Below are 24,153 nucleotides of genomic sequence, written 5' to 3'. Positions count from 1 at the left end.
AGGATGACGCCCCCTCTTCCACCCATTCACCCATGCCAGGGGCCTATGGACTGGTGACACCTACTCCTAAGCCTAGCAACCCAAGCCAGAGCCCACAGATTGGCAGCATTCACTTCTCCACCTGGCTGCTAGTGCCAGGAGCCCAGGGACTGATTGTACCCCCTCTCCCACCCAGCCGACTGCACCGGGGGCCTGAGGACCTGTGGCCCCTGATCCTACGCCCAGTGGCCTGCACCGGGGGCCCATGGACCAGCAGTGCCCCCTGCTCACCCCAGCCACTGGTGCTGAGAGCCCACAAACTGGAGACACCCACTCCAATGTCCAGTCACCCACACCAGAGACCCACAGATCAGTGGTGCCTCCTACTCCCTCTAGCTACCTGCACTGGGTGCCCAAGGACCAGTGGTACATCCTCCTCCATGTAGCACTCTAGCAGATAGGGGCATACCATCCTAGTGGGCACCTGTGGACTGGCGGCATCCTCTCTGCCTCACCTCCTGCACCACCTCCACCTTGCAACTGCAGGCTTACGCCCACTCTGACCACCCCTGCACAGTCCTGCCTGCCAGGGACCATTGGCAAAAGTTTCAATACAGCCCACTCAGTGACTGACAACCCAGGCACCCTCACCCTGACCACCTAGCAACCAGCAATACGTATATACAACACCCAACCCAGTGACCAGTGGGAACACTCCCTGAACCCACATCAAGGTGACCAGCTGGACAGACACTTCACCTTACCAGCAATGCCAGCTACATCCTCAGCTGCCCCACAACACCAGCAAACAGAGACCCCTGCTCACACATCCAATCACTACCCCATCCTCCCGAAGACAGGTGGCGAAAGCAACAGCACAACTTGACTAGCAACCAGAGTAGCATGCATGCCCCACCTACTCAGATATATCAAAACAAAACAAAAAATTAGGATTCAGCAAACATACAATAAATAAATAAATATATTAACACCTTAATGCCTCTGAGACAACAGACAATATCATATCATATATAGAAGCAGGACATGATGGCTTCAGTAAATGACCAAAATAAAGAACCAGAAAACCTTCCATAAGAAAAAATGGTAATGGGACTACCTGATAAGGAATTCAAAAGATTACTATATAGGATTCTCCAAGAGCTCAAGAAAGAGATCAAGGAAAACACAGACAAAACCAAGGAAAACACAGACAAAGCAATAGAAGAATTCAGGAAAACAATATAAGAACAAAATGACAAAATAAATAGACAATTAGAAACCACACAGAAACAGCAACTAGAAATCGAAAAGATTAACAATAAAAAATCAGAAAGAGGCATCTCAATGGAAGGACACAGGAGCAGAATTGAGTCAACATAAGACAGAATCTGTGAAATAGATGACAAATCCCTTGACACTAATTTGTTTGAGGAGAAACCAGAAAAAAAAGAATGATGAAAAATGAAGGGAGCCTAAGAACTATATGGGACACTGTCTTACCCTGGGTTCTCTAGAGAAGCAAAACCAGTAAAGCGTATATATATATACAGAGAGAGAGAGATTTATATCAAGGAAATGGCTCAGACGGTTATAGAGGATGGAACATCCTAAGTCCTTGGGTCAGGCTGGAAACTTCTCCTGAATCATATAACCACAGGGGCTGGGAACACAAAATCAGCAGGTCGGACAGCAGGACTCTTGCTCATAGGCTGTGAAAACTGATGAATCCTAAGATCAGCAGGCAAGACGGCAGGTAAGCTGTTAGCTTAAGTCCCAAGAACTGGAGGCCAAATGAACAGGAGCCAGCTGCAGGATCCAGAGCAAACAAAAGCCTGCAAGCCTTGACAGAGTGTCTACTTATATTAGATGCAGACCACACTCCCCCAGGAAACTCCCTTTCAACTGATTGGCTACTCACAGAAGATCCCATCATGGAGGTGATCACATTATATCAAATCACATCATGGAAGTGATCACATCATCATACAACAGCCAAACTACATCATAACTGCCAAACCACTGAGAATCATGGCCCAGTCAAGTTGACACACAACCTTAACAATCACAGACACTATCAAGAGGAAAACTTTACACACGATCAGAATTTAAGAACATGAGTAACAAAAAAAAAAAGAAAAACACAGAGGGAATTGTCAAAGATTTCCTGGCAGAAATCTTCCCTAATATCATGAAAGATGAGAAGATATCCATCCAAGAAGCTCAATGAACCCCATACAGAATAGATCTCAAAAGAAAGTCACCAAGACACATCATAATTAAACTTGCCAAAACCAAAGAAAAAAAAAGAATCCTGAAAGAAGCTTAGGAAAAAAGAAAAGTCAGCTACAAACAGGAACCAATAAGAATAAACTGTAATTACTCAGCAGAAACCATACAGGCAAGAAGGCAATGGGATGACATGTAAAACCTTGAAAGAAAAAAATCGCCAACCAACACAGTATCTCAAATAAAACGGTGAAATTAGGACATTTCCAGGTAAACAGAAATTAAGGAAATTTTTACAAACTAGACCAACCTTACAAGAAATATTAAAGGGAGTCCTTTGGACAGAGAACCAACAATACCAGACAACAACCTGAGATTAGGACAGAGGACAGCATCAGCCAGAAACCAACTAGGATAAAGAATTCTCAAAATTAAACAAAGCTAAAAGACTGAAAACAGGGAACCAGGACATCAATCTGTAAATGACAACAACATCAAAACAAAAAGAAATGGTGTCATCATAGAACTTTTATAAGGAGCAAGTCAAGGTAATATCAAGACATAAAATATTGCTGTAAACTTAGGAAGATATAGGTAAATTCCAAGGTAATCACAAAGAAAGTTAACAAACCTACTCATCAAAATAAAAAAGAAGAAAAACATAGAGACTCAGTAAACACAAAATCAACAACAATGAAAGAAATGAAAAGAAAATTTACAAAAAAAAAAAAAACAACTCAGTACAGAAAATTAAGCAGAACAAAGAGGCTGTCAACACCAAAAAAAAAAAAAAAAAAAAACACAACAATATGACAGCAACAAACTCATACCTATCGATAATCACACTGAATATAAATGACTTAAATGCACCAGTAAAGAGACAGAAAGTGGCAGAATGGGTAAAAAAACACATGACTCATCAATATGCTGTCTGTAAGAGACACACTTTAGACACCAAGACATAAATAAACTAAAGCTCAAAGAATGGAAAAAAATATATCAAGCTAACAATAACCAAGAAAGAGCAGGCGTGGCAATATTAATCTCGATAAAATAGACTTTAAAGCAAAATCTACCATAAAAGATAAGGAAGAACATTATATAATGATTAAAGGGTCAATCTACCAAGAGGATATAACTGTAATAAATGTATATGCACCCAATGACAAGGCTACAAAATACATTAAAAAAAAAAAAAGAGAGAGAGAAATAGACATTTCCACAATAATAGTAGGATACTTCAACACATCACTTTCAGTGAAGGATAGAACAACCAGAAAGAAACTCAACAAAGATACAGAAGATCTAAAGGCCACAATCAACCAACCTGACCTCATAACACATACAGAACACTCCACCCAACAGCAGCAAAGTATACATTCTTTTCAACACACATGGATCACTCTCCAGAATAGACCATATTTTAGGCCACAAAGCAAGGCTTGCTAAAATCCAAACCATCAAAATAATACAAAACATTTTCTCTCATCACAATGCTATAAAAGTAGAAATCAATAAGAAGAAGAGCAAGGAAAAAAAATCAAATATATGGAAACTGAAAAACTCCTTGCTTAAAAACCACAGAATACTAGAAGAAATCAAAGATTAAATTAAAAAAATTTTCTAGAATGAAAACACAACATATGCAAACCTTTGAGACACAGCAAAAGCAGTGATCGGAGGCCAATTTATAGCTATAAACATATACACCAAAAAGAAGAAAGGGCCAAAATCAAAATATTAACCCTACAACTCAAACAAATAGAGAGGAGCAAAAGGAACCCTCAGTCACCAGAAGAAAGGAAATAGTAAAGATTAGAACAGAAATAAATGAAACAGAGAAAAAAAAATAGAAAGAATCAAAAAGACCAGAAGTTAGATTTTTGAAAGGATCAATAAAATCAACAAACCACTGGCCAAACTGACAAAAGAAAAGCAGGAGAAGAGGCAAATAACCCAAGTAAGAAATGAGATGGGTGATATTGCAACAGAACCAGCTGAAATAAAAAGGGTCATAACAGAATACTATGAAAAACTGTACTCCAACAAATTTGAAAATCTAGATGAAATGGACAAATTTCTAGAAACACACCACCTACCTAAACGAACACAAACTGACGTAGAAAAACTGAACAGACCCATAACAAAAGAAGACATTGAAGAAGTAATTAAAAAAAAAAAATCCCAATAAAAAGAAGCCCTGACCCACATGGCTTCACAAGAGAATACTAGCAAACATTCAGAAAAATCTCACACCAGAACTGCTCAAACTGTTTCAGAGAATAGAAAAAGAAGGAATACTCCAAAATTCATTCTATGAAGCTAGCACCATGTTACCAAAGCCAAGCAAAGGCACCACAAAAAAAGGGAAAATTACAGACCAATATCCCTTATGAATATAGACATAAAGATTCTCAATAAAATTCTAGCCAATAGAATTCAGTATCATATCAAAAAAATAATGCATCATGACCAAGTGGGCTTCATACCAGGTATGCAAGAATGGCTCAACATTAGAAAGTCAATCAGTGTAATCCACCATATAAATAAACAAATCAAACGAACATCTCAATTGATGCAGAAAAGGTATTTGATAAAGTCCAACATCCATTCCTGATAAAAATTCTCAGCAAAATAGGAATAAAAGGAATATTCCTCAACATAATTAAAGGCATTTATACAAAACCAACAGCCAACATTATTCTCAATGGACAGAGACTGAAAGCACTCCTGTCTCTTTTTTTTTTTAATTGTTGTGCTTTAAGTGAAAGTTTACAATTCAAGTTAGTCTCTTATACAAAACTCTATACATATATTGTTATGTGACCCTAGTTGCTCTCCCTATGCTGTGACAGCACACTCCTCCTTTCCACCCCAGATTTCCCGTGTCCATTCAACTAGCTCCTGACCCTCTCTGCCTTCTCATCTCACCTCTGGACAGGAGCTGCCCATTTAGTTTCATGTATCTACTTGAGCTAAGAAGCACACTCTTCACAAGTATCATTTTATGTCCCATAGTCCAATCTTTGTCTGAAGAGTTGGCCTCAGGAATAGTTTCAGTTTCGGGCTAACAGAGAGTCCAGGGGCCATGTCTTCTGGGGTCCCTCCTGTCTCAGTCAAACCATTACATCTGGTCTTTTTACTAGAATTTGAGTTCTGCACCCCACTCTTCTCCTGCTCTGTCAGGGACTCTCTGTTGTGTTCTCTGTCAGGGCAGTCTGAAAGCATTTCTCTTGAGAATGGGAACCAGACAAGGGTGCCCTTTATCACTACTCTTATTCAACATTGTACTGGAAGTCCTAGCTAGAGCAATAAGGCAAGAAAAGGAAATAAAGGGCATTCAAATTGATAAGGAAGAAGTAAAACTATCCTTATTCCAGATGATATGATCCTATGCATAGAAAATCCCAAAGATTCCACAAGAAAGCTACTGGAACTAATAGAAGCATTCAGCAAAGTAGCAGGATAAACGATCAACCCAGAAAAATAAGTTAGATTCCTCTGCACTGACAGAGAAAACTTTGAAAAAGAAATCAGGAAAACAATACCATTCACAATAAAGAAAAAAGAAAAAAGAAACCATTGCCATTGAGTCGATTCCAACTCATAGCGACCTATAGGACAGAGTAGAACTGCCCCATAGGGTTTCCAAGGAGCAACTGGTGGGTTTGAACTGCTGACCTTTTGGTCAGCAGTCAAGCTCTTAGCCACTGTGCCACCAGGGCTCCACAGTCAACAATAGCACCCCCCCAAAAAACAAAATACTTAGGTGGCTAACAGACACATGAGAAAATCCTCATGATCACTAGCCATTAGAGAAATGCAAATCAAAACCACAATGAGATACCATGTCACCCAGAAATTACTGGCACAAATCAAAAAAACAGAAAATAACAAATGTTGGAAAGGCTGTGGAGAGATCGGAACTCTTATGCACTGCTGGTGGGAATGCAAAATGGTACAACCATTTTAGAAAATGATATAGTGCTTCCTTAGAAAGCTAGAAATAGAAATACCCTATGATCCAGCAATCCCACTCCTAGGAATATATCCTAAAGAAATAAAAATCATCACACAACTAGACATATACACACCCACGTTCATTGCAGCATTGTTCACAATGGCAAAAAGATGGAAGCAACCTAGATGCCCATCAACAGATGAATGGATAAACAAACTATGGTACATACACACAATGGAATACTACACAAAGATAAAGAACAATGATGAATCTGGGAAATATCTCACAACATGTATGAATCTGGAGGGCATTATGCTGAGTAAAATAAGTCAATCACAAAAGGACAAATATTATATGAGACCACTAGTATAAAAACTCATGGAAAGATTTACACACAAAAAGAAACAATCTTTGATGGTTAAGAAGGAGGGGAGGGATAGGAGTGGGAAAACACCAAATAGAAAATAGATAAGTGGTAACTTTGGTGAAGGGTAAGACTGTACACAATACTGGGGAAGCCAGCACAACTTGTTCAGGGTAAGGTCATGGAAGTTCCATGGACAAACCCAAACTCCCTGAGGGACCGAATTACTGGGCTGAGGGCTGTGGGGACCATGGTCTCAGGGAACATCTAGCTCAATTGGCATAACACAGTTTATAAAGAAAATGTGTGACATTCGACTTTGGAGAATAGCGTCTGGGGTCTTAAAAGCCTGTGAGGAGCCATCTAAGACACTCCACTGGTCTCACTCCTTTAGAAGCAAGGGAAAATGAAGAAAACTAAGGACACAAGGGGAAGATTAGTCCAAAGGACTAATGGACCACAAATACTGCAGCCTCCACCAGACTGAGTCCAGTACAACTAGATGGTGCCTGGTTACCACCACTGACTGCTCTGACAGAGATCACAATAGAGGGTCCTGGACAGAGCTGGAGAAAAATGTAGAACAAAATTCTAACTCACAAAAAAAGACCAGACTTACTGACCTGACTGAGACTGGAGAAACCCCAAGAGTATGGCCCCCAGACTCCCTTTTAGCCCAGTAACGAAGTCATTCCAGAGGTTCACCTTTTAGCCAAAGATTAGACAGACTTATACGACAAAAAGAGAATAAAGGGGCACACCAGCCCAGAGGCAATGACTAGAAGGAAGGAGGGGACAGGAAAGCTGGTAATAGGGAACCCAAATGTTGAGAAGGGAGAGTATTAACATGTCTTGGGGTTGTTAACCAACGTCATAAAACAATATATGTACTAACTGTTTAATGAGAAGCTAGTTTGTTCTGTAAACCTTCATCTAAAGTTCAATAAAAAAAATAAAATAAAATAGTTAGGAATAAATGTAACCAGGGACATAAAAGACCTATACAAAAAAACCTACAAAACACTGCAGCAAGAAACCAAAAGAGACCTACATAAATGGAAACACATACCATGTTCATGGGTAGGTAGACTCAACATTGTGGAAATGTCAATACTAGCCAAAGCGATCTATAGATATAATGCAATCCTGATCCAAATTCCAATAGCATTCTTTAACAAGATGGAAAAATTAGTCATCAAATTTATATGGAAAAGAAAGAAGCCCCAGATAAGGAAAGCATTATCGAAGAAGAACAAAGTAGGAGGCCTCACACTACCTGATTTCAGAACCTATTATAGTCGTCAAAACATCCTAGTACTAGTACAACAACACACACATAGACCAATGGAACAAAATTAAGAACCCAGACGTAAATCCATCCCCCTACGGAAGCAGATCTTTGATAAAAGGCCAAAGTCCATTAAATGGAGAAGATTAGTCTCTTTAACAAATGGTGCTGGCAAAACTAGATGTCCATTTGTGGAAAAATGAAACAGGATCCTTAGGTCACACCATACACAAAAACTAACTCAAAATGGATCAAAGTCCTAAATATAAAACCTAAAACTGTAAAGATCATGGAAGAAAAAAATAGGGACAACATTCGGGGCCCTAATAAAAAGCATAAATAGAATACAAAACATACCCCAAAATTCACAAACAGTAGAAGATGAACTAGATGAAAGGAACCTCTTAACAATTAAACACTTATGCTCATCAGAAGACTTCTCCAAAAGAGTAAAAAGAGAACTTACAGACTGGGATAAAAATTTTGGCTATGACATCTCCAACAAGGGGTCTAATCTCTAAAATTCATGGACAACTTCAACACCTAAACAACAAAAAGACAATCCAATTAAAAAATAGGGAAGGATATGAACAGACATTTCACCAAAGAAGACATTTAGGCAACTAACAAACACAGGAAGAAGTGCTCATGATCATTAGCCATGAGAAAGATGCAAATCAAAACTGCATAGAGATACCATCTCACCCTGATAATAATGGCACTAATCAAAAAAACAAAATAACAAATGCTGGCGAGGTTGTGGGGCGATTAGAACTCTTAGACACTGTTTTTTTGGAATACAAAATGGTACAGCCTGTGGAAAATAGTATGGCACTTCTTTAAAAACCTAAAAATAGAAATACCATATGATGAAGCAATCCTACTCCTAGGCTCATACCCTAAAGAAACAAGAGCCATGACACAAATAGACATGCACACCCATGTTCATTGCAGCATTATTCATAATAGCAAAAAGATGGAGACAACTTAAATGCCCATCAGCAGATGAATGGGTAAAAAAAACTGTGGTACATATACACAATGACATACTACGCAACAATAAAGAATAACGATGAAACTGAAACATCTCACAACATGGTTGCATTTGGAGGATATTATGCTGAGTGAAATAAGTCAATCATCAAAGGACAAATATTGTATGAGACCACTATTATAAAAAAAAACAAGAAAAGTTTTACACAGAGGGGAAAAAAATTATTTGATGATTACCAAGGATAGGAAGGTGAGAGAGGGAAAATGACTAACTAGATAGAAGACACACGTTAATATTGTTGAAGGGAAAGGCAATACATAATAGAGGGGAAGTCAGTACAACATAATCAAGGTAAAGGTAGACAGTGAGAAGAACAAAAGAATAAAGAGCAACTACAGCAGTTACTATACCATAGACAATCCTGCAACAATAGTATTAACAACTATAATTTATGAATGGATACATAGGTAAATAGGTATGCTAAAAAGGTGTGGAAGGGAGCGCACTCACCTGCAGATACAGGCTTGGTTGTGGATACTTCTCCATACATAATTGTAGATGCTGCATGTATATTAATATAGACAATAGAGCACATAACGGACACAGTCATAGAAACTTCTTAGGCATAACCAAATACCTTGCAGGATGAAGTTCCTAGGCTCAAAGGCCAAGGACCATAGACTCGGGGGACATCTACAGCAACTGGCACAACACAGCTCATAAAGACAAAGTTCTGCATCCTACTTTGGTGAGTAGCATCTGGGTCTTTAAAAGCTTGCAAGCAACCATCTAAGATGCAACTATTGGTCTCTTCTTGTCCGGAGCAAAGGAGAGTGAAGAAAGCCAAAGACTCAAGGGAGCAGTTAATCCAAATTACTAACAGACCAAATGAACCACAGCCTATAGGACCCTGAGACCAGAAGAACCTAGATAGTGCCCGGCTACCGCTACTGGCCACTCTTTCTAGGATCACAAAAGAGGGTCCTGGAGAGAGAAAGAGAGAAATGTAGAACAAAAAAACCAAATTCGCAAAAAAGACCAGACTTACTGGTTGGACAGAGACTGGAGGAACTCCCACGACTATGGTCCTAAGACACCCTTCTGACCTGGAACTGAAGCCATTCCCGAGACCACCTTTCAGCCAAACAATAGACAGGCCCATAAATTAAACAATAACATCCAAGAGGAACATGTTCCTTAGAGCAATCAATTATACTAGATCAAAAGGAAGACATTTGCCTAAAAGCAAAGATGAGAAGGCAGGAAGGGGCAGAAAATCTGCACAAAAAGAAATGGGGAACCAAGGGCAGAAATGAGGAGAGTGCTGACATATCCAGGGGAATACAACCAATGTCATGGAACACTTTATGTATTAACTGTCAAATAGGAAACTCATTTACTCTGTAAACTTTCACTGAAAGCACAATAATTTTTTTTTTTTTTAAAAAGAATCTTGCCTCTCTCAGCACGTCAGTGTATAAGTGAAATGTGGTCCATATACTCAATGGAATATTACTCATCCATAAAGAGAAATGAGTACTGATACATGTTATAACATGGATGAACCTTGAAAACTTCATGTTGAGTGAAATAACCAACCAGTTAACCAGTTGCCATCAAGCTGACTCTGGCTCATGGCCACCTCATGTATGTTAGAGTAGAACTGTGCTCCATAGGGTTTTCAGCGGCTGATTTTTCAGAAGTAGATCACCAGGCCTTTCTTCCAAGCTGCCTCTGGGTGGCCTGGAACCTCCAACCTTTTGTTTATCAGCCAAGCGTGTTAACTGTTTACACCACTCAGGAATTCCAATGTCGGTCACAAAAGGACAATATTGTATGATCCCACTTACATAAAATATCTCAAATAGGTAAGTGTACAGAGACCAAAGTTTATTAGTGTTTACCAGGGTTGGGTGGGAGGTATGGGGAAAAGGAGACTCACTGCTTAGGAGACATTCTGTTTAAGGGTGATGGAAAGAGAAACCGATAATGGTGATGGTTGAACAACATAATGAGCATAATTAATGCCGCCGAGTTGTACATGTGAAGAATGTTGAAATGGCAAATATTTTGTTACATATACATTTACCAGAATTAAAAAAAGATCCTGTATTTGCTATGAATTCCAAGGGGTCACTTTGGGGATCAAATCCAAGTGTCAGACTTCGTGGTTCTCCCTGCGTCTTTCGCACCCTCCATTCATTGAATGGCCTTGGAGCAGTGATGTCACTGACTAGACAGAAGGGGAGCGGAGCATATGAGGTGCAAGAGGGAAACACAAAATACCCTTTGCTCAATAAATATTTGTAAATTTAATGTCATTGTTTGGTGTTGTCGAGTCGATTTTGACTCATAGTGACCCATGTGACGGAGTAGAACGGCCCCATAGGGTTTTCGAAGCTGTAATCTTTATGGGAGCAGACCTCCAAGACTTTCTCCCATGGAGCCACTGGGTGGATTTGAACCGCCAACCTTTCAGTTAGCAGCCAAGAGCCTAACTGTTGCACCACCAGGGCTCCTTGTATATTTAATAGTCACAAGTAAATAGTCACTGGACTAAAATAGTGATTACAAGAATGGGAAGGAAGAAGTTAATGTCAGTGACATTTCATTACAATGGAAGAACTGACATAGCTCAGTGACCCATAAGGTGGGAAAGATGATGGAGGAGGAAGAAATCTGGAGTAAACAAGTGATGGGAGTTTACCTCAAACCACAAGAGTAAATGCTTGACTGACCGCTGAGCACCTAGGAGGGTGGGTTTGGGGGAGCAGAGGCTGGAGCCATCTCTGCAGGGTGACTAGGAAGTTCTGAAAGACCTGGTAAGAATTCGCGGAGTCTCTGCTCTCTGCTCAGTGTTTTGTTAGCTATGGCCAAATGGACTGCTTGTAGAAAATTATTACAGAGCCAAGTTTCATCTCAGTGTCTGAGGGAATCTTTTATCCGTCCCTTCGATATCTGACCCCAGTCTTAGCAACAGGAAATTTCAATGCCTACATAAGCATATTGTTATGTATAGTACTGATTTTTAAACTCCAATTCAACTGTCAAAATGTAATATTGCAGTACCTTGCATTGTGAAGTTATTTAGACTTTTTAAGGCACATTTCCATTTTTGGCTGTTTCATCCTCATGGGATTTCTGAGATCAAATAGAAGTTATTAACCTCAATTTGCACGTGAAGTAACTGAGGCCCAGAAAAGTTGTTCAGGGCCACACGAAAGTCCTGAGCAGAGGCAGGCCTAGGCCCCAGGGCCTCCAGCTCCCCATGCAGGCAGGGAGACAAGTGTGTCAACTGTAGTCGTCTGACATCAGGCAGGAGGGCAGAATTAATGGTTGTTTGCCAAGTGTCCACAGCTCGGTGGAGAAAAAGACATTATGAAAGCACAGCATATTAAGTTAACTAGTACAAGGGAAATTCCTTGAGGACAACGTTTCAATCAGAAACTCTCTTTAGAGGCTCCCCAGACAGCAGGAGGCTGGGTAAACCTGGCTTTCCTGTGGTGCAGGAATCACAGCCACAGTTTGGCCATGCATCTCGTGCTCAGAACAGACATTCAACTCACAGGGAGTTGGACTGTAGACTGAACATTTGCCCCATACCTGCGCCATCAAAAATGAGGCCAACCTTCATCTCCAACTAGAGTGGGCTCCTCTGGGCAGGGAAGACCATGTGGAAAGAATCGGTGCTGTTTGCCAGGAATGACGAGGGCAAGGAAGGCGGGCAATGTTCATTGAATGTCTGCAACACACCAGCCAATTTTCCATGTATCGTAAAAGTCAATACCACATCTATGAGGAAAGGACAATTGTACCCTTCTGCCAGTCAAGGAGGAAGCAGCGATGGTATTGGGTGGTAGAAGTCTCACCTTTCATGTGGGAGACACAGGTTTGATTCCCAGCCAATGCACCTTATGTGAAGCCACCACCCATCTGTCAATGGAGGCTTGTGTGTTACTATGATGCTGAACAAGTTTTAGTGGAGCTTCCAGACTAAGACACACTAGGAAGAAAGGCCTGGCGATCTATTTCTGAAAATCAGCCAGTGAAAATCCTGTGGATCACAATGGTCTAATCCACAACCAATCGTGGGGATGGAGCCCGATCAGGCAGTGTTTTGTTCCATTGCGCATGAGACCGTCATTAGTCCGGGCTGACTTGACGCGCGCTAACGACAAAGAAAACATACAAGGAGGCTTTACAGAGCATAACAAGTGTCAAATGTGCCCCAGGTCTCACAGGTAGTAAGTGGCAGGCTCCCAAGCAGCACCCAAGTAAGACTGACCAAAAGCCCATGCTTTTTGCATTCTCAATTCTAAGCCAAGCCAGTCACTGACATGAGGCTGAGAAAGAATGGAGTCAAGTCTCAGAGAGAAATTTTCCTCTGACTGTGCTTCTCCCTGGCAGGACCAGCTACGTAATCTATGGGGCCCAATGCAAAATGAAAATGCAGGACCCCTTGTCCAAAATCAAGAATTTTAAGGCGATGACAGCAGGCATTAAACCAAAGATGGGGCCCTTCTGATGGCAGGCCCCCTGAGCTACTGCACAGGTCACACGCCCATGACTCCAGTCCTGTCCACAGAATGCAGAGGCATAAACAAAGCAGAGACAGGAAGAGTCTTGGAGTTAGGGGCAAATATGGAAATACAGTCAGTGGCAAAAAAAAAAAAAAATAGGCCGTGTGGTCTGAGGAGGCTTACATCCCACCATGGGCCTGCTCATCACACACACACACACACACACACACACACACACACACGCACGCACGCACACACACACACACAAGTCCACCCACTCTCTGGGGGAACTCACAGATCAAGACTGTTAAAAATTACACGGCAAGGCCCTGGGGGCAGTTGTAATCCTTTTTCTAATCTCAGGAAGATTCGAAATAGCATCCCGGTGACACAGCGAATAAGAACATCACCCCTATTGCAGCTGTCACTTGTATCTGCAATCGGGTGACTTATAGAGATTAGCCGCATCCAAGAATTACTGCACTTTTTGCATGGTTCTGTGCATGTCCTTCTTAAGGTGGAGTTGCTCGGGTTTGCCTTCAGACACTGGAAGTTCCGTGCTGCCACCCAGCGTTCAGAACGCAGGCCCTGCAGAAGCGGATGACGGCCTGGCAAACATCCTAGGCTCTGTCGGGCTGGAGCCTTCCGGAAGCTACAGAGCAGGATGCTTTAAAGTTCTCCTAAGCCCCAGGCAAGCTTATTTTTATAAAGCGCATCCTATATCAGATCAAAGATATTAAAAAACACCCACATCCCACACTAAATTTCCACAAAGCTACCTAAGAGTTGAAATGCTTTTGAGTTAGTTGACATGATATGCGTTATAGACATTTAGTTAAACATTTATTCATTTTTATTTTGCAGTTTTCTTTTTGAATTATGAGTCCAATGTTTTTTTCAGTGTGTGTATTTCTTTTCTTCTGGATTTTAAACATTTCCCTAAGTCAGAAATATTTGGAAAACTCCGAGACCTTGGGCTTCATGTCCTTCGTACCTAATAGCTCTGCTATTATGGGCAGGCAAAAAGCAGAGAAAGACCATGGAAAAAGAGAAAATGCAAGGGATCGTTGGCCTTTGGTGCTCATCTCTGACAACCAGCAAACCACACAGATTAGACCTTTGGTTATTTCCATGTACATTAGCAGCCTCAGCCTGTTGGAAGAGCCACAGGCAAATCCTGGTCAGGATCTTCTACATGTTAGTACCCAGATTTCGTATTAAAAATAACAAAAACAAAAACCTCATAGCCACTGTACTGTTCAGGGCAATTCCCAAAAAAGGTCCCTGGATTCCCACAGAAGAATCAGTTCTCTAGTGGAGAATCAGTGGGTTCTTACTGCTAAAACATAAGAAGGCAACACGGAATTATCCCATGTTTCCCTAACTCCCTCCTAACGATGAAAAGAAGAGGGCGTGATGATGACTTTTAAAGACATGAGATAATACAGAGTACAGCCCCTTGAACAGCTTCTGGAACAGAGACACAACATGCAAATATCAACCCCCTGCTCCCCCCACCTGGACTGGAGGAGAATCTGCGCCTCTGACTAAGGATCAGCGTGGGAACAAAGGGGCAAAACCAGAGGATGTAGCGATAACCAGCTCCATGGAAACGAGGACAAACTAGTTCTATTCTGACTCACGGCAACCCCACACTGCAGAGTAGAGCTGCTCCATAGGGTTTTCTAGGCTATCACCTTTCTGAAGAAGATGGCCAGGCCTGTTTTCCAAGGTACCTCTGGGTTCAAACCACCAACATTTCAGCTAGTAGTTGAGTGCTTTAACCATCTGAGCCACTGAAGAGCCACAGAGTTCATTTAACCTATTCCTCGTCTCTCTGGCAGAACTGGAATAAATTTATTTTGGCCACCTTGTTACTTACGGTCTAAACTTTGCACTTCTATCTTTGTGGTTTCCAGAAACCAAAAAACTAAACCCATTGCCGTACAGTCGATTCTGACTCACAGAGACCCTATAGGACAGAGTAGTGCTTCCCCATAGGGTTTCCAAGGCTGTAATCTTTACGGAACAAGACTGCCACGGCTTTCTCCCACGGAGCAGCTGGTAGGTTAAAACCGCCAACCTTTCAGTTAGCAGCTGAGTGCTTAACCACTCTGCCACCAGGGTTTCTTGGATTTAGGGTACAGGAGGTTTTATTCTACATTCTAGTCTCTCTTTTCCCCCCTTCCATTATCTATTCTTCAAGCTCTTTATTTTTATCTTAAACCACAGTGGTCAAGATCCTATTTCCTCCTTTAGCTATATGTGACTGCATTTTACTACAAGCTTATATGACCCAACCAATGTACAAAGATTATGGGATCACATGATTCAGAGTTGGTAGAACCATTAGTAATAGATTCTACCTCTGTCTAGAGCTGGAATCTTCTTTACAATGCTCCCAATAAGTGCTCTTTCAGACTCTGTCTCAATACTTACTTTTTTGAAAAGAACTTTCTCGTGGTGAAATACATATAACAAAACATTTGCCGTTTCAACCACTTTTAAGTGTACAATCCAATGGTGTTTATTGTGGTCACACATTATGCAATCATCACCACATATTTCCAAATTATCACCCTTAACAGAAACTCAGTACACCTTGAACAATACTCCCCCAACTCCCCCTCTCAGCCAACCGTGGTAAACACTAATAAACTTTGGTCTCTATGCATTTGCTTATTCTAGACATTTCGTATAAGGGGGATCATACAATCTCTGTCATTTTGTGTCTGACTTGTTCCACCTAGCATAATGTTTTCAAGGTTCATTCATGTCATAGCATGTATCAGAACTTCATTTCTCCTTATGGCTGAATAATATTCCATTTTATGTATACGTCACATTTTATTTATCCATTCATCTGTTGAGGAATGCTTGGATTGTTGCCACAATTTGGCTATTGTGAACAATACTGCAAAGAACATTGGAGTACAAGTATCTCTTTTGAGTCCCTACTTTCAATTCTTTTGAGTATATATCTAGGAGTGAAATTGCTTATACTTATTTTTTGATGCAATACAATGCTATCAGTGATAGAATGATATCCATTCACCTACAAGGAAGATTAGTTAATATGACTATTATTCAAATCTACATACCAAACACTAATGCCAAAGATGAAGACATTGAAGATTGTTACTAACTTCTGCAGTCTGAAATTGATCAAACGTGTAATCAAGATGCATTGATTAAAAAAAAAAAAAGATGCATTGATAATTACTGGTGATTGGAATGTGAAAGCTGGAAACACAGAAGAAGGATCAGTAGTTGGAAAATATAGCCTTGGTGATAGAAAAGATGCCAGAAATCGCATGATAACATTTTGCAAGACCAATGACTTATTCATTAGAAATACCTTTTTTCAACAATATAAACAGTGTCTATACACATGGACCTCACCAGATGGCATACACAGTAATCAAATCAACTACATCTATGGAAAAAGACTATGGAGAAGCTCAATATCATCAGTCAGAACAAAGCCAGGGGCCGATTGTGGAAGAGACCATCAAATGCTCACGTGCAAGTTCAAATTGAAGCTGAAGAAAATTAGAACAAGTCCACAAGAGCCAAAGTATGACCTTGAATATATCCCACCTGAATTTAGAGACCTTCTCAGGAATAGATTTGACACACTGAACACTAGTGACTAAAGACCAGACGAATTGTGGGATGACATAAAATATATTAAACATTAAGAAAGAAAAAAGGTCATTAAAAAGAGACTCTGAAACTTGCATTTGAACGTAGAGTAGCTAAAGCAAAGTGAAGAAATGATGAAGTAAAAGAGATGAACAGAAGCTTTCAAAGGGCGGCTTGAGAAGACAAAGTAAAGTATTATAATGAAATGTGCAAAGACCTGGAGTTAGAGAATGAAAAGTGAAAAACACACTCAGCATTTCTCAAGCTGAAAGAACTGAAGAAAAAATTCAAGCCTCAAGTTTTAATACTGAATGATTCTGTGGGCAAAAAATTGAAAGACACAGGAAGCATCAAAAGAAAATGGAAGGAATACAGAGTCACTGTACCAAAAAGAATTGGGCGATGTTCAATCATTTCAGGAGGTACCATGTGATCGAGAACCAATGGTACTGAAGAAGTCCAAGTTGCACTGAAGGCACTGATGAAAAACAAGGCTCCAGGTATTGAAGGAATACCAACTGAGATGTTTCAGCAAAGAGATGCAATGCTGGAAGGGATGAACTTGTCAAAGCCAAGAAATTTGGAAGACAGCTATCTGGCCAACCAACTGGAAGAGATCCATATATGTGCCTATTCCAAAGAAAAGTGATCCAACACAATGTGGAAACTGTCTAACAATATCATTAATACCACATAAAAGTTAAATTTTACTGAAGATCATTCAAAAACAGTTGCAGCAGTACATTGACAGGGAACTGCCAGAAACTCAAGCTAGATTCAGAAAAGGATGTGGAATGAAGGATATCATTGCTGATATCCGATCAGTCTTGACTGAAAGCAGAGAATACTAGAAAGATGTTTACCTGTGTTTTATTGACTATGCAAAAGCATTCAACTGTGTAGATCATAACAAATTATGGATAACACTGTGAAGAATGTAAATTCCAGAACATTTAACTGTGCTCATGAGGAACCTGTACATAAACCAAGAGGCAGTTGTTTGAACAGAACAAGGGGATACCACATGGTTTAAAATCAGAAAAGGTGTGTGTCAGGGTTGTATCCTTTCATCATACTTACTCAATGTGCATGCTGGACAAATAATTCGAGAAACTGGACTATATGAAGATGAATGTGGCATCAGGATTGGAAGAAGACTCATTATTAACATCATGCGACATGCAGATGACGCAACCTTGCTTGCTGAAAGTGAAGAAGACTTGAAACTCTTACTTATGAAGATCACAGACTACAGCCTTCAGTATGGATTACACCTCAACATAAAGAAAACAAAAACCTTCACACTGTACCAATAAGCAACATCATGATAAATGGAGAAAAGATGAAAGTTGTCAAGGATTACTTGGATCCACAATCAATGCCCACGGAAGTAGCAGTCAAGAAATCAAATGACATATTGCATTGGGCAAATCTGCTGCAAGATATCTCTTTAAACTGTTAAAAAGCAAAGATGTCACCTTGAGGACTAAGGTGTGCCTGACCCAAGCCATGGTATTTTAATTGCCTCATATGCAGGCAAAAGCTGGACAATGAATAAAGAAGACTGAAGAAGAATTGACACCTTTGAATTATGGTGTTTGCAAAGAATATTGAATACACCATGGACTGCCAGAAGAAGGAACAAATCTGTCTTGGAAGAAGTATAGCCAGAATGCTCCTTAGAAGCAAGACTTCGTCTCGCGTACTGTGGACATGTTATCAGGAGGGACCAGCCAGAAAAACCAAACCCATGGCCTTCGAGTCAATTCCAACTCATAGTGACACTATAGACTGAGTAGAACTGCCCCAGAGGGTTTCCAAGGAGTGGCTGTCGAATTCAAATTGCTGACCTTTACGGTTAGCAGCTGAGTTCTTAACCACTGCACCACCAAGGCCCCCAGGAGGTACCAGTCCCTGGAGAAGGACATCATGCTGGTAAAGTAGAGGATCAGAGAAAAAGCGGAAGACCCTCAATGAGATGGACTGACACAGTGGCTGCAACAATGGGCTCAAACATAGCAGCGATTGTGAGGATGGCGCAGGACCCGGCAGTTTTTCATTCTGTGGTACATAGGATCACTACGAGTCAGAACCGTCTTGAAGGCTCCTAACAACAGCAACAACAACTTTTTGATGCAAGGAACTTAAGCGTTTTTGAGGCAGCCTGCTTCCTGTAAGTGAATGAAGAAGTATCACTGCAAGAAAGTTCTTCCTTCTACTCTCCCTCTAAGATTTAAACCAAGGTGAGTGATGCTGTGCCTTGGAGTAGGTGCTAGATCCTTTTCTGCAGAGACAGAATGGTTGTCCTGCATGTCTTGGAGGATTCTGTAGTGAGCTGACAATATTCTCTAGAGGGATAGCAGAAATAGCCAGCCCCACTCCATCCCCACCAAACCCTTCCAAGGATTTCAGACTTTTATGAAAGAAGTTAGTCTAGGACTTTAGGGACAATTGAGCCTAGAAGACTGTGGACAAACATCTGTTCTGAGACAGACCTGAGACTCCTCTGTGTAAAGGACATCCAACGGCCTTCTTATAACAACTGAAACCAGGATACTACAAGGCCAACATGCGTACCGCCACTCATAGAGTGTAAAACTACAACTTCAGTGCTGTGGGTTTTATTTGTGATTTTGAATGTGGGTGGGTGTGTGTCCACATGCAACATTTCCATTCTGGACTTCTGAAATCTAGAAAGAAAAACCATCCATTTGTGAAGGTAAGACATGGTCACTTTAAACTCTAGACTGTCTAAGAAGAGCAGAAAATCAGCCCTGGGTTCCTGCCTCAGTTGGGAAGTGTCTCCCTGCAGAAGTGTTTGGATTTCATTCTTTCATTCCAGAGCAGCTGTGGTGGGCTGATTAGCTGCAGGGCCTGGTGCTAAGTGCTAGGGATTCAGGGACAAACAAAGCAAACAAGAATCCTGTCATTTTAGAATTTAAAGGAAAGGTAAACAATTTGGAACCCACTCAATGACAACTAACAACAACAATATAACTACTTAAAATACTCTTGAAGCCAAGTTTGAGGTGGGCATTCTTTGTATGAAGGATATCTCAGTCTACCTTTAATTCTGCACTTTCCCCAGCTTTAACTAACTATGGCCTAAAGATTGTCCCTAAACCAAAATCTTCTCCATACCCTCTGCTACCACCCATCACCCAGCAAGACTTGATTGTGGGCAATGGTTTCTGGGTCTGGGGGATGTATTAGTTTCCTTTGGCCACTCTGAACAAATTAGTGGCTTAAAGCAACACAAGTGTATCATCTCACAGTTCTGGAGACCATGTCTCACTGGGCTAAATCAAGGTTCAGGCTGGATGGGTTCAGGGACTCTAGGGGAGAACCTGTTGCTTTGTTTTTTTGGGGGGCCATCTGCATTTCTTGGCTTGTGGCCTCTTCCTCCACTTTCAAATCCAGCAATGCAACATCTTCAAATCTCTGACACTCTTGCCTCCCTCTTGTAGGGACCATTGTGATGACATAGGCCCACCCTGGAAATCCAGGGTATTATTCCTGGCTCAAGATCCTTAACTTAATCACATCTGCAAGGTCCCCTTTGCCATGTAAGGTCACATGTTCTGGGATTAGGATATGAACATCTCTGGGGGACCTTTATTCTATCTACCATATGTTTTCCATGTTTATTATAGAAAAGCTAGAAAATACAGAAAAGGTTAAGATTAGAAAATACAGAGAATAATCACTTCTTGAAACATCTCCATTTTGTTCTTTAAAAAAATAAAACCCTACGAAATATTCTCTAACCCATTTTCCCATTTCAAGAGTATAATGTGATCATTCTCTCAGACTGACAGATACAACTCTATATATCAGCATTTTAATGACTGTACAATGGTCTATTATAATGTTGTGTTATAATTTTTGAACACGTAGGCTGTTTCCAGTTTTCTGCACGTATGAATAATGCTGTTCTCCACATTTTTGCCCATGCATATTCGTATATTTGTCTGATATTTCCTGAGGTTGACTTCCCAGAGGTGTAATTGCTAGGCCATTGGCTGTGGCTGCTCTTAAGGCCTTAAATACATGTGGCCAAAGTGCCCTCCAGGACACTTGTGCCAAGTCACAGAGCAGGAGGCTGCCCGCGCACAAGCGCACAACCCTGGCCAGGATCAGACTGTCATCCCTCACCCAACTGATAGACTTACTGAAATCTCATTATTGTTTTAACTTATATTTCTCTGATAGTCAGTAAAGTTGAGTGTCTTTCATGTATTTGTATTTTACTTACAGTTCTTTTGTTACTTGCCACCTTATGTCCTTTGTCCAGGTTAAAACCAAACCAGTTGCTGTCGAGTCCGTTCTGATTCATGGCGGCCCCATGTGTAGCAGGGTAGAACCATGCTCCATAGCGCTTTCAATGGCTGATTTTTCAGTAGTACATCACCAGGCCTTTCTTCCGCGTGGACTCAAACCTCCAGCCTTTCGGTTTGCAGCCAAGCGAGTTAACCGTTTGGATCACTGAGGAACTTTGTCCATATCATGGTACTTATATTTTTCTTAATGAGTCTTAATAAATCTGTATGTTAAATCTTTGTCATATTTGCTGCAAATAATTAGCCCAGCTCGATGCCCATTTTTTAAAAATTTAATTGGTTGAGTTTTTGATTGCACAGAGGTTTTACGTTTTTATGTAGTTAAAGATATTGATCTTTTATTTACAGTGTCTTCTTTTGTTTCATGCTTAGTAGTATGGTATCATGGTACCATGGACTTCACCACCCTGACATTATATACATATTCTCTGGTGGGGTTATTAATCTATCTTGATTATTTTTCCTGAATATACATTATTACATTACTAAAAGAATTCTGTTAAGGCGGAAACATGAAGATGGAGCCACCTACAGGATTGGCAAACCAGTAAACACCAGTTGCCCTCAAGTTAATTCCAACTCGTGTGTCAGAGTAGAACAGTGCTTCATAAGGTTTTCAATGGCTAATTTTTCAGAAGTAGATTGCCAGGTGTTTCTTCCTAGGCACCTCTGTGCGGACTCAAAACCCCAACCTTTTGGTTAGCAGCTAAGTGCATTAACTGTTTGTACCACCCAGGGACCCAGCATTAGATTGTGTGTGTTGTGTTCTGTGACATCAAGTTGATTCTGACCCATAGCAACCCCATGTGACAGAGTAAAACCGCCCTATAGGGTTTCCTAGGCTGTAATCTTTACGGGAGCAAATCGCCAGGTCTTTCTTCTGAGTCACCTCTGAAGAAACTCGAAACTTTCGGTTAGCAGCTGAGCATGTTAACTTTTTGCACTACCCAGGGACTCCAGAAAGTTTGGCATCAGGCTCTAACAGGCGTCTCGTGTGACTGTGTCCAAAGGCCTAGCAGAGTGCTTTTAATTGGGATTATGAGTGAAGTCCTAACTCATCATGATGTCTGAACAGAGAAAGGAGCCTCCAGAGAGAGGACCTACCACCTCTTTCTGTTCAGCTGAGATCAACACGACCCAGCTCCTGCTTTCATGACGGAGCAGTTTAGCTTTCCGTGTCATTTATTTCCCCAGCTCTTTGGATCACAGAGATGTGGGCAGAGATTTCACGAGACGGGGCCCAGGTGGTGGAGTTCTTGGTCTGGCTGTGCTGCTCTAGGCAAAGGCCAAGGGCAATGGGGAAAGGAAGGGCTTAGGAAAGGAGATGTTTCTGCAGAAGACACGTGGGCTGCCGCCACGGCTCCAAGAGTCATTTCTTTATTCTTACCTCAGCTGGAGGGGCAGATGTGGGCCTTCTCTGCAAGTGTTTCCTGCTGAGTGTGGGCCGAGCCTGGCTAGAGCGGGAAACCCAGGTTGGCATGCAGGAGGCTCTGCTTACCAGGCAGGTTTTGCTGCACTCTGCAAACCTTGAGATTTAGAGGAAATAACCTCTATTTCCCTAAAAGTCTGAATCCTAGGACTTTCTACTGAATAGAGAAACTGCATGCTGAGAACAGCCTCCCTCCCTAGGTCTTAAAAAGTATGTGGGAACAAGCAGAGAACCTGTGGGGACGAAACCCCGTGGCTAAGGACCTGTCTCTTTAAAGTAGGAAAGTGGAGCCTGCCTGCTCTTTACTTCATTCAGTCAATCAGCAGTTACTGACGACCGACTTCCACACCTCTGTTTGTGGTCTCCCCTCTGCCTAGCGTGTTCTCCTCTGCACCTACCCACTGACATCGTAATTATCAAGACCCAACTCAAAAGCTGCGCCTAATTTGAAACCTCCCCCAAACTCTTCCAACTCTCTCATCTCCTCTTCCTCTTCCTCCCTTCAACCCCTTCCACCCATCGGTATTGTGTAGTGACTTTGAAACCAAACAGACTAGGGTTTAAATTGATTCTTCCACTTGGTACATGTCTTAGTCATCTAGTGCTGCTATAACAGAAATACCACAAGTGGATGGTTTTAACAAAGAGAAATGTATTCTCTCACGGTCTAGTAGGCTACAAGTCCAAATTCAGGTCGTCAGCTCCAAGGGAACACTTTCTCTGTCGACTCTGGAGGAAGGTCCACGTCATCAGTCTTCCTTGGTCTGGGAATGTCTCTGTGCAGGAACCTCAGGTCAAAAGGACATGCTCTGCTCCCAGCACTGCTTTCTTGGTGATTTGAAGTTCCCAAGTCTCTCTGCTTGCTTCTCTCTTTTATGTCTCAAAAGAGATTGGCTTAAGACACTAATCTTCTAGAACTCATCAGTATAACTGCCACTAATCCATCTTATTACATCATAGTGATAGAGTTTACAATACATAAGGAAATCACATCAGATTACAAAATGATACACAATCATACAATACTGGGCATCATGACCCAGCCAAGTTGACAGATATTTTTGGGGGACACAGTTGAAACCATGACAGTACATTTGGAAGCTTTGAGATATTACTTAACAGTTCCCTCAGCTTCTCCATCTATAAGATGAATAGCTATAGATTCAGAGATAATAGATGATGATGATGATAGATAGATGACAGATAGATAGATGATAGATAGATGACAGATAGATGACAGATAGATAGGTAGATAGATAGATGATAGACAGACAGATAGATGATAGATAGATGGCAGATAGGTAGATAGATAGATGATAAATAGACAGATAGATGATAGATAGATAGATGACAGATAGATAGGTAGATAGATGACAGATAGATAGATGATAGATAGATGACAGATAG

Source organism: Trichechus manatus, unplaced genomic scaffold (genome assembly GCF_000243295.1).
Source record: "Trichechus manatus latirostris isolate Lorelei unplaced genomic scaffold, TriManLat1.0 scaffold00035, whole genome shotgun sequence".
Classification (NCBI taxonomy): Eukaryota; Metazoa; Chordata; class Mammalia; order Sirenia; family Trichechidae; genus Trichechus; species Trichechus manatus.
Note: the sequence above shows the minus strand (reverse complement) of the source record.